The sequence below is a fragment of the Phacochoerus africanus genome, chromosome 2 (assembly GCF_016906955.1).
Source record: "Phacochoerus africanus isolate WHEZ1 chromosome 2, ROS_Pafr_v1, whole genome shotgun sequence".
NCBI classification, from domain to species: Eukaryota; Metazoa; Chordata; class Mammalia; order Artiodactyla; family Suidae; genus Phacochoerus; species Phacochoerus africanus.
In genome coordinates, this window is record NC_062545.1 from 128,100,587 (window position 1) to 128,116,307 (window position 15,721).

Consider the following 15,721-nt stretch of genomic DNA (forward strand, 5'->3'; position numbering starts at 1 on the left):
GCCCATCAGAAATTTATATTCCACTGTTTATACACAGTAGATTTAAAAAGAATGACAGTAAAGTATTAAATTATGCAGAAGAGACCTAGAAGAATATAAAGTGCCTAATGACATCATACAGGTTTCCTATTGTTGCTGTAACAGATTACCACAGACTTAGTAGCTTAAAACAACACAAATTTACTGTCTTACAGTCTGGAGGTCAGAAGTCCAAAATCAGTCTCTGTGGGCTAAAATCAAGGTGTTGGCAAGGCTGGTCACATCTGGAGGTTCTGAGGAAGCATCCACTCCCATGCCTCTCCTAGCTTCTGGAGCCTGCATTACTTGGCTCATGGCTCCACATCACATTGCCTCTTCTCCCTCTATGAAGTCTGATCCTCCGCCTCCTCATACAGACCCTTGTGATTACATTGAACGTACTTATATAACACAGGATAATCTCCCCATCTCATGGTTCTAAACAAAACCATGTTTCAGCAAAGTTCCTTTTGCCATGTGAGGTTACATTCACAAACTCTGGGGAATTGAAAGTGGACACCTTTGGGGAGCCATTACTCAGCCAACCAGAGATGTGCAGTTGTGCAGTGCACAATTAAGAAGTAATTGAGGAAATTAGTAATTGAGGAAATTCCTAACAGAGGAAATTAATTTAATCTGTACCTTGAAGGACAGGTCAATATAATATGAGGATAAAAACTAGTAAAGCCTTCTAAGCAGAAAAAAAAAAAAACCATAAGTAGCAAAAGTATACTTCAGAGTCAAAGACTCAAGGAGCTATCTTTTGGGGAAGGCAAGAATAACACAGATTAAATGGTTAGTAAAAGAACCTAATGGAGAAATGTGTTATATAATCTTTTATATCAAAAGAACTTACAAAGGATAACACAAAATGTAGCCACATAGTTCTGAAGAAATTACTCTAAAGAAATGATATCCAGAAGCAGCTAAATGCTATATATATATTCATAGCAAAAGGAAAATTAGTCCATTGAATTTCAACCCAAAGGAGGGAGAGCAAATTTAACACAGTAAATATATAAAACCATTTATACATTTTTCAGTTTTTCTGTTTTTCTTAAAATGTCCTACATCCTTTATTTTTACTAACAAAAAGGGAATAGGTGGGAGATTCAAGTAAAGCGAAAACCATGTTAATACATGAATATATTTTCCACTCCTTTTATTGATCAGGATGTCTTATATTTAGAATGTGCTGAGATTTCATAAAATTCTATCCTAGTTAGACTTAATTCTTTCACAGGATTTGCTTCTCCCTTCCCCTCCATCTCTTTCCATCCTTTTCCAAAATCGAAAGAAAAGGATAGGGCGGGGTGACAAAAATATGTGAGCGAGAAAGATGTAGGAACCAGAGGCTGCAGAGAAAAGGAAGATATATAGGAGAAAATTGTTAGAGCCCATGTCCTTACGCTTCTAGTGGATTAAAGTGCTGAAATTTGAAAGCATTCATATAGAGATATGCTTGCAAAATAATAAAAAAGGTAGATACGCTTGCAAAATAATAATGTGGGTTAAGGACCTAGCATTATCTCTGCACCAGCTCAGGTTGCTGCTGAAGCTCATATTTGATCCCTGGCCTGGGAATTTCCATATGCTGTGGGTGTGGCCAAAAAAATAATAATAATAAAAGGGAAGGAAGGGAACTGAAGACAGAAAATCAGAGAATTTGAGGCATTAAAGTGAAATCATTTTGTCTATGGTTAACATAAAGAGGTTTCTTAAGCACTTTCAACCACTTTTCTTATATTTATATGAGAAATATTCTTTCACATTAGCAAAGTACTGAAATTCTTCCACCCAATGCAACTCTGCTACATTTTCAACATTCCTTCCTTACATTATATTTTTTTAAAAAGCTTATCTTCTTATGGATTATTTCACCAACACATTCTCCCAACCTTTCCACCAAAAAGTTTGTAAAATATAGGCCAAGGTCGAAAGCAATGGTTTTTGACATTTTAAAATATACTTTTTTTTCTTTTTTTTGTTTTTTTGTCTTTTTGCTGTTTCTTTGGGCCGCTCCCGCGGCATATGGAGGTTCCCAGGCTAGGGGTCGAATCGGAGCTGCAGCCACCGGCCTACGCCAGAGCCACAGCAACGCGGGATCCGAGCCGTGTCTGCAACCTACACCACAGCTCACGGCAACACCGGATCGTTAACCCACTGAGCAAGGGCAGGGACCGAACCCGCAACCTCATGGTTCGTAGTCGGATTCGTTAACCACTCCGCCACGACGGGAACTCCTACTTTATTTTTTTGAAGCAGTATTAGGTTCACAGCAGAATTAAGAGGAAAGTAAAAAAATAGTTTTTACCCCTTCACATGCATAGCCTTCCCCATTATCGACATCCCCCACCAGAGTGTACATTTTTTACAATTGACGAACCTACACTGATACATCATTATCACCCAAAGCTGATAGTTTACATCAGGGTTCCCCCTTTAAGCTGTATGTTCTATTGAAACTGGACAAGTACATAATGGTATGTATCCACCACAATAGAATCCTGCCTAAAAATCCTCTGTGCATTGCCTGTTCTTTTCTTCCCTTCTAATACCTGGCAATCACTGATCTGTTTATAGTTTTGCCTTTTCCAGAATGTCATATAGTTGGAATCATATAATAAGTAGCCTTTTTAGATTGGTTTCTTTCCATTAGCAATATGCATTTAAGGTTCCTCCATGTCTTTTCATGGATTGATGGCTTACTTCTCTTTGGCATAGAGTAATAATCCATTGTCTGGGTATACCACAGTTTATTTATTCTTTCATGACTGAAGGACATTTTTGTTGCTTCCAAGTTTTGGCAGTTACGAATAAAGCTTCTGTATACATCTGGGTGCAGATTTTTGCGCATACATGAGTTTTCAACTCCTTTGGGTAAATACCAAGGAGTAAGTTTGTTGGATTGTATGGTAAAAACATGTTTAGTTTGTAAGAAACTGCCAAACCATCTGCCAAAATAGCTGTACCAGTTTGCAGTCCCACCGGCAATGAAAGAGAGTTCCTCCTGCTACACTTCCTCACAAGCATTTGATGTTGTGAGTGTTCTGAATGTTTGCCTTCCTGTAAGTGTGCAGGAGTATCTCATAGTTTCTTTAATTTGAATTTCCTGATGACATATGATGTACTTTTTCATATGCTTATTTGCCACCTGTATATCTTCTTTGATGTCTATTCTGACCTTTTGCCCATGTTTAAATCAGGTTGCTTGTTTTCTTGTTGCCAAGTTCTTTGTGTATATGAGATAACAGGCCTTTATTACATATGTCTTTTGCATATATGTCTTTCATATATGTCTATTGTGAGCCCGGTCTGTGGCTTGTCTTCTTAGTTTCTTAATAGAATTTTAAAACTGAAAACTTGAAAGGAACCCAGGACAGTGTGTCTCCATGTAAAGTGGGCAGATTTTCAAATATCCCACAAAGGCACCTGATCAGTTTTGACACTTATAAGGCACCTTTCTGAAGTATTCAGCAGTGGAAATGGCAAAGGATTTTATGTCAAAAGACGTTTCAGTCATAGCTAAGACATTTATCAGCTGTATTAGTTAGGTTTGTTTTGTTTTGTTTTGTTTTTGCTTCCAAGTGAAGAAGTCCAAACCTACCTAAGCAAAATCAGGAATATATTGACTCACTAAACTTTAAAATCCAGGAGTTGATTCAGCTTCAGATAGCTATATTTGTTTCCTCAAGCAAAATCAGGAATGTATTCCCTCCCCTCCCCCCCCCCCCACACACACACTTTGGTTCTCCTCTTGGCTTTCCTCTGTATTGGCTTCACTCCAGCAGCTCTCTCTAGAAAATAACTCCAGGTTATCATGGTCCTTATAGCTCCCATGTGAAGCCAACTCACTCCTAGAATCCATTTATTTCAATCTCTTTATAAAAAAAAAAAACCCTTAGATAACTTGGATCACATGCCTACCTGTACACCAGTCTCTGCATCTAAGGGGATCGAAAGGGTCCTGATGAGCCAAGCTGGGTCATATATAACAGAGAAAGGCAATACCCCCTTGATTTTCAGTCCTGCTAGGAATTACAGAAAGGCATAGGGGTAGTCCCATAAAGGAAAATCAGAGTCATGTTACCAAAAGGAGGAAGGAAATGCACCTAACCAAAGCAACAGATATCAGCTATATCAGCCATGAGATTTTAGTCAAGTCACTTAATCTCTACTTCCCATCCATCAAAGACGGGGAGATGAAAATACAAGATGCATTACTTGACGTAATTCTCATGAGACTCAAATACTCAATAAGGCATATGAAAAAGATCTGTAAGCTGTAAAGCACTATTGCAAGTAGTAGCATCCCCTAACTAAGTGCATACTAAGTACCAGGAGAAATAGTAGTATCTCTGTTATTAGTGCTTTGGTCATGTCAAATGACAAAAAAAGCAATAATTTTGTAACAAGTCTGATGTCCTTTATACAAGGGAAAACAATCCATGGATTGGGCAAGTACAGAGCCTTAGGCAGTGTAGCACTCTTCCAGAGGGACTTGGGACAAGAGTGAGTTTTACAGAACATTAGAGGAGGCCACGCAGAAACTGGGCATCATTGACTAGGAGGTCAGGATTTCCTTATAAGGCCAGCAGGTCCTCTTCTCTAGGGTAAGGTAAGCTAGCTAACGCTGAGTTGGACTATGAGTAGTGTTATGTTAGGATTCCTTGACAGGTGTTTCCAAAAAAGTTGGCTGACTTAGATATAGTTTTGTGATGTGTTCCAGGCCACTGGGGTAGTTTCCACTTTGTGGGTCTTGGTCGCCATATACAAATTAATTTTATCAGTTACATATAATCACCAGCCTTCATTTGGTGTCTTGAAAGACTTTGGGTTTCTTAAGAGACCCTTCAAACCTTAATTTGGTTTCTTAAGTAGACTTCCATGGTGAGATAATGGAGATTAAATGAGTTAATCAGAGGGTTTGACAATTACATGTTTTATTACAAACTCACTTCTTTTGTACAAGTTAGTGTCATATAATAAGGTAGTTTTTAAGGGTAAATCTCCACTGGCAAAGCTGGCAATTGACGTTCTGACTTGCAGAATGAGGTGATTGAGTCTTAAAGTATAAAGAGCACTACCGATACCCAAGTCTTTCTTTACCATTGACACTACTCACCATATTCTGATTCTGTGGTGGGGGTGGGTAGGGTTGTCATTTTCTTCTTCTTCTCTTTTTTTAATTTTTAAATTTTTCCCCAGTACAATTTTTTTCTACTGTACAGCATGGTGACCCAGTTACACATACATGTATACATTTTTTTTCTCACATTATCATGCTCCATCATAAGTGACTAGACATAATTCCCAGGCTACACAGCAGGATCTCATTGCTAATCCATTTCAAAAGCAATAGTTTGCATCTGTTAATCCCAAGCTCCCAATACATCCCACTCCCTCTCTCTCCCCCTTGGCAACCACAAGTCTGTTCTCCAAATCCATGATTATCTTTTCTGTGGAAAGGTTCATTTGTACAGTATATTAGATTCCATATATGTGATATCATATGGTATTTGTCTTTCTCTTTCCAACTTACTTCACTCAGTATAAGAGTCTCTAGTTCCATCTATGTTGCTGCAAATGGTATTATTTTGTTCTTTTTTATGGGTGAGTAGTATTCCATTGTGTATATATACCATATCTCTGAGGGGATGGGAAAAGATATTTAATGCCAATGGACAAGACAGGAAAGCAGGAGTTGCAATACTCATATCAGACAAAATAGACTTTAAAATGAAGGCTGTAAAGAAAGACAAAGGACACTATTTAATGGTTAAAGGATCCATTCAAGAAGAGGATATTACAATCATCAATATATATGCCCCTAATATAGGAGCACCCAGATACCTCCAACGAATACTAACAGATATAAAGGGAGAAATTGATGGGAATACAGTCACAGTAGGAGACTTTAACACCCACTCACATCAATGGACAGATCCTCTAGATAGAAAATCAATATGGCAACAGAGATCCTAAAGGAAACAATAGAAAAGTTAGACTTAATTGACATTTTCAGGACATTACATCCAAAAAAATCAGAATACACATTCTTCTCAAGTGCACATGGATCTCAAGAATTGATCACATACTGGGGCACAAAGCTAACCTCACCAAATTTAAGAGTATAGAAATTATTTCAAATATCTTCTCTGACCACAATGGCATGAAACTAGAAATCAACCACAGAAAAAGAAATGAGAAAAAACTGACTACATGGAGACTAAACAACATGCTACTAAAAAACCAATGAGTCAATGAGGAAATCAAGAAGGAAATTAAAAAATACCTCAAGACAAATGATAACAAAGACACAACCACTCAAAAATCTATGGGGGAGTTCCCGTCGTGGCGCAGTGGTTAACGAATCCGACTAGGAACCATGAGGTTGCGGGTTCAGTCCCTGCCCTTGCTCAGTGGGTTAACGATCCGGCGTTGCCGTGAGCTGTGATGTAGGTCGCAGACGCGGCTCGGATCCTGCGTTGCTGTGGCTCTGGCATAGGCTGGCAGCTACAGCTCCGATTCGACCCCTAGCCTGGGAACCTCCATATGCCACGAGAGCGGCCCAAGAAATAGCAAAAAGACAAAAAAAAAAAAAAATCTATGGGATGCCAAAAAAGCAGTGCTCAGAGGGAAATTCATAACAATACAGGCCTTCCTCAAAAAAGGAGAAAAATCTTAAATTGACAACTTAACCCACCACCTAAATGAATTAGAAAAAGAAGTACAAAAAAATCCTAAAGTCAGCAGAAGGAAGGAAATCATAAAGATCAAAGAGGAAATCAATAAAATAGAGATTCAAAAAACATTAGAGGAGTTCCCGTCGTTGCGCAGTGGTTAACGAATCCGACTAGGAACCATGAGGTTGCGGGTTCGGTCCCTGCCCTTGCTCAGTGGGTTAACGATCCGGCATTGCCGTGAGCTGTGGTGTAGGTTGCAGACACGGCTCGGTTCCCGCGTTGCTGTGGCTCTGGCGTAGGCCGGTGGCTACAGCTCCGATTCAACCCCTAGCCTGGGAACCTCCATATGCCGAGGGAGCGGCCCAAGAAATAGCAACAACAACAACAAAATAGAAAAAAAATCAATAAAACCAAGAGCTGGTTCTTTGAAAAGGTAAACAAAATTGACAAATCTCTGGCTAGACTCACCAAGAAGAGGAGAGAAAAATCCAAAATTCTTTTTAGCACTACAATGTCTGACTCATGATGTTCATGAGTAAAGGAATATTCATAATATTGAGTGGTAATCATTTGAAATACCATCAGTGTTTTTGGACTGTTTGCAAAACTATTGGGAAAAATTTATTCATTCAAGAATTTTAGGAGTTCCCATTGTGGCTCGGTGGAAACAAACTCGACTGGTAAACATGAGGAAATGGGTTAGGATGGCCTCGCTCAGTGGGTTAAGGATCCAGCATTGCTGTGAGCTGTGGTGTAGGTTGCAGATGTGGCTCAGATCCTTCATTGCTGTGGCTGTGGCATAGGCCATCAGCTGCAGCTCCAATTTAACCCTTAGCCTGGGAACTTCCATATGCTGTAGGTATGGCTCCAAAAAAAAGACCAAAAAAAATTACATCTTAAAATTCTCTTTTAATATGCTTATATTGTTTCAAAAGACAATGATTCTTCCATTTTGGGGTCTTCACAATATTCATTTATTAATCTTAGTGTGTAGATATCAAAGGGACCACAAACTATTACTGCTTTCTTCTCTTTCTGTGTGATGTTGAAAGTGGGATTTCAGCACTATAGGCAGCATAAATTATTCCAGTACTCAGCTTTCTCTTTAGGACAGATTTATTTAATAGCTACTATATATTAATCATGCTTCATTCAAAACTGCTAAAAGTGCTAAAAATACACAAACATTAGCTTTTCAAAATAGTCCTTACTTGTTACTTTAAATGTTCTCTTCAAAATATTTCTGTTGCTAAATAAGAATAATTTCCAAAGATTTTTCAGACCAGATGGTGCAATGATATATAAAAAGTCAATTTCTTTGTAATATGATGAGGTCAATAATACAGAGTTCAGAGTCTCCAATTACTTTTTCAATTTAAAAACTCCAGTAGATCAACTTATCTTTAAATTATTGCTCTAGTCTTTGGCCTTCCTGTAAATTACTCATCAATGTCTTTTGAATTACTTTATGAAAGTGCTTTCTTTAAAATTATTCACTTACCTTCATCTTAAAGTATTTTTGCTGAATTGCTCACTTAATTTACTAAATGAAAGAGCACATTTAAAAGCATTAATTTTAATGAACAGCTAACGATTTCAAAATGTCATTTTTCTTCTTAAGATTTCATTAAAGTCTTTATGTGTTCCCAAAAGAAAAATACACTCTAATTCACTTAAAGAGATTAATATAATCTGTTTGTAGTTCATTAACCTAGTAGAACTGATTTCCTTAATGTCAGTGACCATGCAGGATTTTCCCAGCCCTGGTGGCCCCCAGACCTACTCCTCGCCTTTTGCTGTTCTGCTGTGTATCACAGGCACTTGTGTTCCCTGGCCACCATGTCAGCTGCAGGGTAGGGGATGCACTGGTAGAGACAGGAGGCTGAGAGATTGGGAGATTGGAAGAAGAGAGTATAGGAGAAATCAGGGTCTTTGTCACTCCTTCCTCTCTGCCTTAGGAGGCAGCTGGAGCAGCAGCTGGCTCTATGTCTGGTCCTGGCTCCCCATTGGACAGTCCCAGCAAGATTCCAGCTTTGTTGGGTACATTGGTCAGGTCCAGTTAGGAAAGAAAACCCACACCTGATGAATGGGGAAGGTTTAATATAAAGAATTACTTACTGTAGTGGACACTGAAGTAATGCAGTATTGGCCAGTGGAAATCAAGAGTATTGTAAGGAATATAAGAAAAGCAACTATAAGAAGCAGTTACAATTCTGGCACTCAGAGAGAGCAAGAACAATCCTCAACCCCACCAAGACTAAGATTAAGATCTCGTTGGAGATGGAATAGCCACAGCTCACTGGATGGTGGAGAAGTGTGCTATGGTGCCACACCAGCAGAACTTCTGAGGTGCTACGGGAAGCCAGCTACAGGGAGGTGCCTTACCTGGTAATTGAAAAGCCACTCTAGGGGATGCTGGAGGAAACTGCCCATTGGGAGATACTGTGTGCTACTGGCTAGGAGATACTGCAGAAGCTGCATGCACTGCAGGAGCTGGGCAATGCAGAAACCAAGTGTGCTGCTGGAGCCAACCAAGCTTGCTGCAGGAGACAGGCACTACAGAAACAGCACAGACTTCAGGTGCACTGGTGAGAGAAGCACATGGGAATCAAGAGGAGAGGAGAAAAACACTCCTCCTTTAGTCTCTCCAGCATCTCCTATTGACAAAGCTTAATATCATGCCAACTGACAAAGGAGAAACACTTGGAGGGGGAAACATTTACAAGGCCTGTATGAGTTTGCTATAGCTGTGTAATATATTACCACAAACTTAGTAACTGAAATAATACAGATGTATTATCTCACAGATTTTCTAAATTAGGAGTCTAGCATATTTTTCTGGGTCCTCTGCTGAGGATCTCACGAGGCTGAAATCAGGGTATCATCTGGCTGCATCCTCAACTTGAGGCTCAACTTACTTGATCCTTCGGATTGTTGGCAGAATTCAGTTCCTTCCATGTGTAGGACTGAAGTCCATTTTTTTATTGCCTGTTGACTGAAGACGACTCTCAACAAACAGAGGCCACTCCCTCCATAGGCTTTCTGAAACAGTGTGGTTTTTTTCTTCCAGTTTTATTGAGATATAATTGACATACAGCACTGTATAAGATGTACAGCATGATTTGACTTACAAACATCATGAAATGATTATCACAATAAGTTTAGTGAATTCCATCATCTCATATATAGATACAACATTAAATAAAGAGGAAAAAATTTTCCTTATGATGAGAATTCCTAGGATTTTCTCTCTTAACAACATTCATATATAACATACAGCAATGTTAATTATATTTATCATGTTGTGCCTTATATCCCTTATTTATCTTATAATCGGAAGTTTGTACCTTTTGACTGACTTCATCCAATTCTCCTGCCCCACGCCTCTGGTAACCACAAATCTGATTTTTTTTTTTTGATCTTTTTTTTTTTTTCCTCTGAGTTCGTTTGTTTGTCTTTGAAGTATAATTGACCTACAACACTATTAATTCCTGTTACACAACATAGTGATTTGATATTACTATATATTGCAAAATGATCACTGTAAGTCTAGTGACCATGTCATCATACATAATTATTGACTATGTCCTGTACACTGTACATTTCATACCATTACTCATTTATTTTGATCTAGAAGTTTGTACCTCTTACTTTCCCTCACCTGTTTCTATCCTCTGCCCAACCCTCACCTCTGGCAACCACCTATTTGTTCTCTGTGTTTATAACCCTGTTGCTGCTTTTCATTTCCAATACAGAAATCCTTAGTTATGTTCAACCTCTTGAATAGTCTTTAGTGATGAAAATTCATTACACTACTAACTGGCCTATTATTTTTGATGATTTGTAATTTTTAGGTTATCAGTGATGAACTGAAATCTATTTTTTAATTAGTTGAAGTATAGGTGATTTAAAATATTATTTTCAGGTTTCCAACATAGTGATTCAAGATTTTGATAGATTAAACTCCATTTAAAGTTTTTAAAAATATTGACTGTATTCCCTGTGCTGTACAATATATCCTTGCAGCTTATTTATTTTATATGTAGTAGTTCGTGCTTCTTAATCCCCATCCCAATCTTGCCCCTTCCTCCTTCCCTCTCCCCATTGGTAACCACTAGTTTGTTCTCTATATCTGAATCTCATTCTGTTTTGCTTGCTGAATTTTTTAAATTCCAAGTAAAAGGATTTCCTGCTGTAGTGCAACAGGATTGGTGGCATCTCTGCAGCACTGAGACACAGGTTCCATCCCCAGCCCAGCATAGTGGGTTAAGGATCCAGAGGTCACAACTGTGCCTTGGATCTGATCCCTGGCCTGGGAACTCCATATGCCACAGGGAGGCCAACAGAAAAAATTCCACATACATAAGTAATAACATACAGCATTTGTCTTTCTCTGTTTGACCTATTTCATGAAGCACAAAACCTTCCAGGTCCATCAATGTTTTTGCAAATGGCAAAATTTCATTCTTTGTAATGGCTGAGTAGTATTCCATTATGTTTATAAATATCACATCTTTATCCATTTGTCTGTTGACAGACACCTAGGTTGCTTCTATACCTTGGCTACAGTAAACAATGCTGCAGTGAACTTAAGAATGCACATATCTTTTGTAGTTAGTAGTTTTGTTTTCCTCAGATAAATACCCAGGGGGATAATTGCTGGTAATACGGTAGGCTGTATTTTTAATTTTTTGAGGAATTTCCATACTGTTTCCCAGACTACATGCCCACCAACACTTCATGAGGGTTCCATTTTCTTCACATCCTCACCAACACTTTTTACTTGTTTTCTTTTTTGTAATAGCCATTCTAGCAGATGTGAGATGATAATTCATTGTGGTTTCGAATCTCATTTCACTGATAATTAATGATGTTGAGCATCTTTTCATGTGGCTGTTAGCTATCTGTATATCTTATTTGGAAAAATGTCTATTCACCTCCTCTGCCAATTTTTTAATTGGGTTGTTTGTTTGTTTATGTTGAATCATATCGGTTCTTTGTATATTTTAGATATTACCAGACATTTCATAGGTAAGTATCTTCTCCTATTCAGTAGGTGGATTTTTTGTTTTGTCGATAGCTTCCTTTGCTATACAGAAGCTTTTAGGCTTGATATAGTCCTATTTGTTTATTTTTGCTTTTATTTTCTTTGCCCAAGGAGATATATCCAAAAAAATATTACTAAGAATGATGTCAAAGAGCTTACTATGTTTTCTTCTAGAAGTTTTATGGTTTCAGGTCTTAACATTTTTTTAATCCATTTTGAATTTTTTTTTGTACATTATGTTGGAGAGTAGTCCAGTTTGATTCTTTTGTATGTTGCTGTCCACTGTTCACAACACCATTTACTGAAGAGGTTATCATCTCATTGCGTATTTATGCCTCCTTTATCATAGATTAATTGCCCATATAAGTGCAGGTTCATTTCTGGGCTCTGTATTCTGTTCCATTGATCTGTGTGTCTTTTTTCTTGTTTTGGTTACTGTAGCTTTGTAGTACAGTTTGAAATCAAAGAGTATGAAAGCTTTGCTCTTCTTTCTCAAGACAGTTTTGGCTTTTGGGGGGGTCTCTTGTATGTGCATTCAAGTATTATAATTATTTGTTCCAGTTCTGTGAAAAATTCCATTGGTATTTTGACAGGGATTGAATTGAATATGTAGATTTCTTTGATTAGTATGGTCATTTTAGCAATATTAATTCTTCCAATCCATATGTAGAAAAGGGAACCCTCCTACACTGTTAATGGGAATATAAGTTGGTACAACTACTATGGAAAACAGTATGGATGGTCCTCAGAAAACTAAAAATAGAATTACCATATGATCCAGCAATCCCACTCTTGGGAATATATCCAGGCAAAACTATAATCCAAAAAGATGCATGTACCACCATGTTCATAGGCACACTATTCACAATAACCAAGACGTGGAAACAGCCTAAATGTCCATAGACAGATGAATGGATTAAGGAGAGGTGGTGCATATGTGCAATGGAATACTACTCAGCCATACAAAGAACAAAATAATGTCATGGATGCAACTAGTGATGATTATGCTAAAGCAAAGTAAGTCAGAAAGAGAAAGAAAAATATATGATATCACTTACATTTGGAATATAAAATATAACACAAATGAACCTATCTAGAAAATAGAAACAGACTCAGACATAATACAGAAAAGACCTGTGCTTGCCATTGGGGAAGGGGAGGGAGTGGAATGGGCTGGGTGTGTGGGGTTAGTAGATGCAAACTATCAACATTTAGAAAGATGGAAAGGACAAACAATAAGTTTCTACTATATAACACATGTAACTATATCCAGTCTCCTAGGAGAAACCATGGTGGAAAATAATATATTAAAAAAGTATATGTGAAAAGTATATATGTATAGATATATATCTGAGCAGAAATTGGCCCATTGTAAATCAACCATAAAAATTGTTTTTAAATTCTTCCAACCCATGAAAAAGATATATCTTTCTACCTGTTTGTGTCATCTTCAATTTATTTTATCACTACCTTATCATTTTCCTAGCACAGGTCTTTTACCTCCCTAATTAGATTTATTATAGGTATTTTATTCCTATGATACAATTATAAATGGGATTGTTTTCTTAATTTTTGTTTCTGAAAGCTCATTGTTAGTGTATAGAAATGAAACAGATTTCTAAATATTAGTTTTGCAACTTTACTGAGTTCTAATAGTTTTTTGATGGTGTCTTTAGGACTTTCTATGTGTATTATAAACTTATCTGCAAACAGTGACAGTCTTACTTCTTTTCCTATTTGGAATCTTTTTATTTCATTTTCTTGTTTGATTGCTGTGGCTAGGACTTCCAATACTGTGTTGAATAAAAGTGGCAAGAGTATGAATCCTTGTCTTCTTCCTGATCTTAAAGGAAATGCTTTCAGCTTTTTACCATTGAGTATGATGTTAACTGTGTTCTTGTCGTATGTTCTTTCATATATGGCCTTTATTATATTGAGGTATGTTCCCTCTATGTCCACTTTCTGGAAGGTTTTTACCATAAATGAATGTTGAATTTTATCAAAAGCTTTTTCTGCGTCTACAGAGATGATCATATGGTTTTTATTTTTCAGCTTGTTTATGTGGTGTATCAGATTGATCGACTTGCAGATATTGAACTATCCTTGCATCCCAGAGTTAAATCCCACTTAATCACAGTATTTGATCCTTTTAATTATTTAATTTGGTTTACTAATATTTTGTTGAGGATTTTTGCATATGTTCATCAGTGATATTGGCCCATAATTTTCTCTCTTTTTTGTGATCTTTGTCTGGTTTTTGTTATCAAGGTGATTCTTCCTCATAGAATGAGGAAGTATTCATACCTCTGCAATTTTTTGGAATATTTTGAGAAGGATAAGTATTAACTCTTCTCCAAAAGTTTGGTAGAATTCACCTGTGAAGCCATCTGGTGATGGACTTTTGTTTGTTAGGAGTTTTTTTAATTAATGATTCAATTTCATTATTGGTCATTTCTGTCTTTCTGATTCAGTCTTAGGAGATTGTACATTTCTTGGAATTTGTCTTTTTTCTTCTAGGTTGTCCATTTTATTGGTGTATAATTATTCATAGTATAGATTATATTCAATTTAAATTTACTTTGATTTAATTTTTTTTTCTTTTTTAGGGCCGTACCTGTGGCATATGGAAGTTCCCAGACTAGGGCTTGAATTGGAGCTGCAGTTATCTGCAGCTAGCCTATGCCACAGTTACAACAACTCGTTATCCAAGCCACATATGCAACCTACACTACAGCTTATGGCAATGCTGGTTCCTTAACCCACTGAGCAAGGCCAGAGAATGAACCCACATATTCATGAATACTAGTTGAGTTCTTAACCCACTGAGCCACAACATGAACTCCTAAAGTTATTTTAAAATATTAGAACTATTCCTGTGCTATATGATATATCTTTGAAGCTTATTTCTTTTATAGCAGTTAGTACCTTTTAATCTCCTTCCAGATCTTTCCCCTCCCCCTTCCCTCTCCCTATCATAACCATTAGTTTGTTCCTATGTGAAATTTTGCATCTCCAGGTAGTCCAGGTCCCTTTGAACTATATTATATCAGAGGATATAAAGTTAATATAGCCCTAGAACAAGGATATTAATGTATACTGCTTTGTCCATCTGTGTGAAACCTGCTTCTTATTCTCCTGTCTTGCCAGGATAGAAAAAAATTAACTCATCATATCAACTGTCTGCATCTAAGATCTTCTCTGACAAGAATACATCTAACACATCAGACTTTGCCCTTGAGCTTTGGACCTGAAAATGGATTCATATATAGAAACTAGGCATGGAATCATGACTTTTTATTTGGATGGCTGTCCTCAGCCTCCTAATCATCCATTCTTGGTTTGTTTTCATTTTACTGATTGAACAATATGAAAAACTCTTCATTCGGTGTCCATTCATCTTGACCCTAAACATACAATCTCTTCACCTTCCCTATACCTCTCCATATGAGACTCTTCTGCAGGCCACTGTACCCTTCCGGCTTATTACTATAATTGCATCCACCTTGTTTCTGATGGCTTTTCTGCTACTACCTAGCCTCTGTTACATTAGGGTCCAGTCATCACCATGGTTATGAGGAAGCTAGTCTTATAGTAGCATTGCTTACTTCTGTAGCCCTGACATGTTACCACTGAGATAGTTATGGCTAAGTTTCTCAGTGATTCTTGTGCCCCTTTTACTAGCACATTCGTTATCACTTTAATCAATGGAATATCATTCGAATTCTTCTGCAGAACATAGTCAGCAGATAGATTTTTCAGACTTATATATCCACTCTAAAATGCCTGTATCTCAGAGCTTTTTAATCCCTTGCTGTCTTCTTTTTTAAGTTTACATGATTTTTATTTTTTCCATATAGTTGAGTTACAGTGTTCTGTTAATTTCTACCGTACAGCAAAATGACCCAGTCATGCATATATATTCTTTTTCTCACATTATCCTCCATCATGTTCCATCACAACTGACTAGATA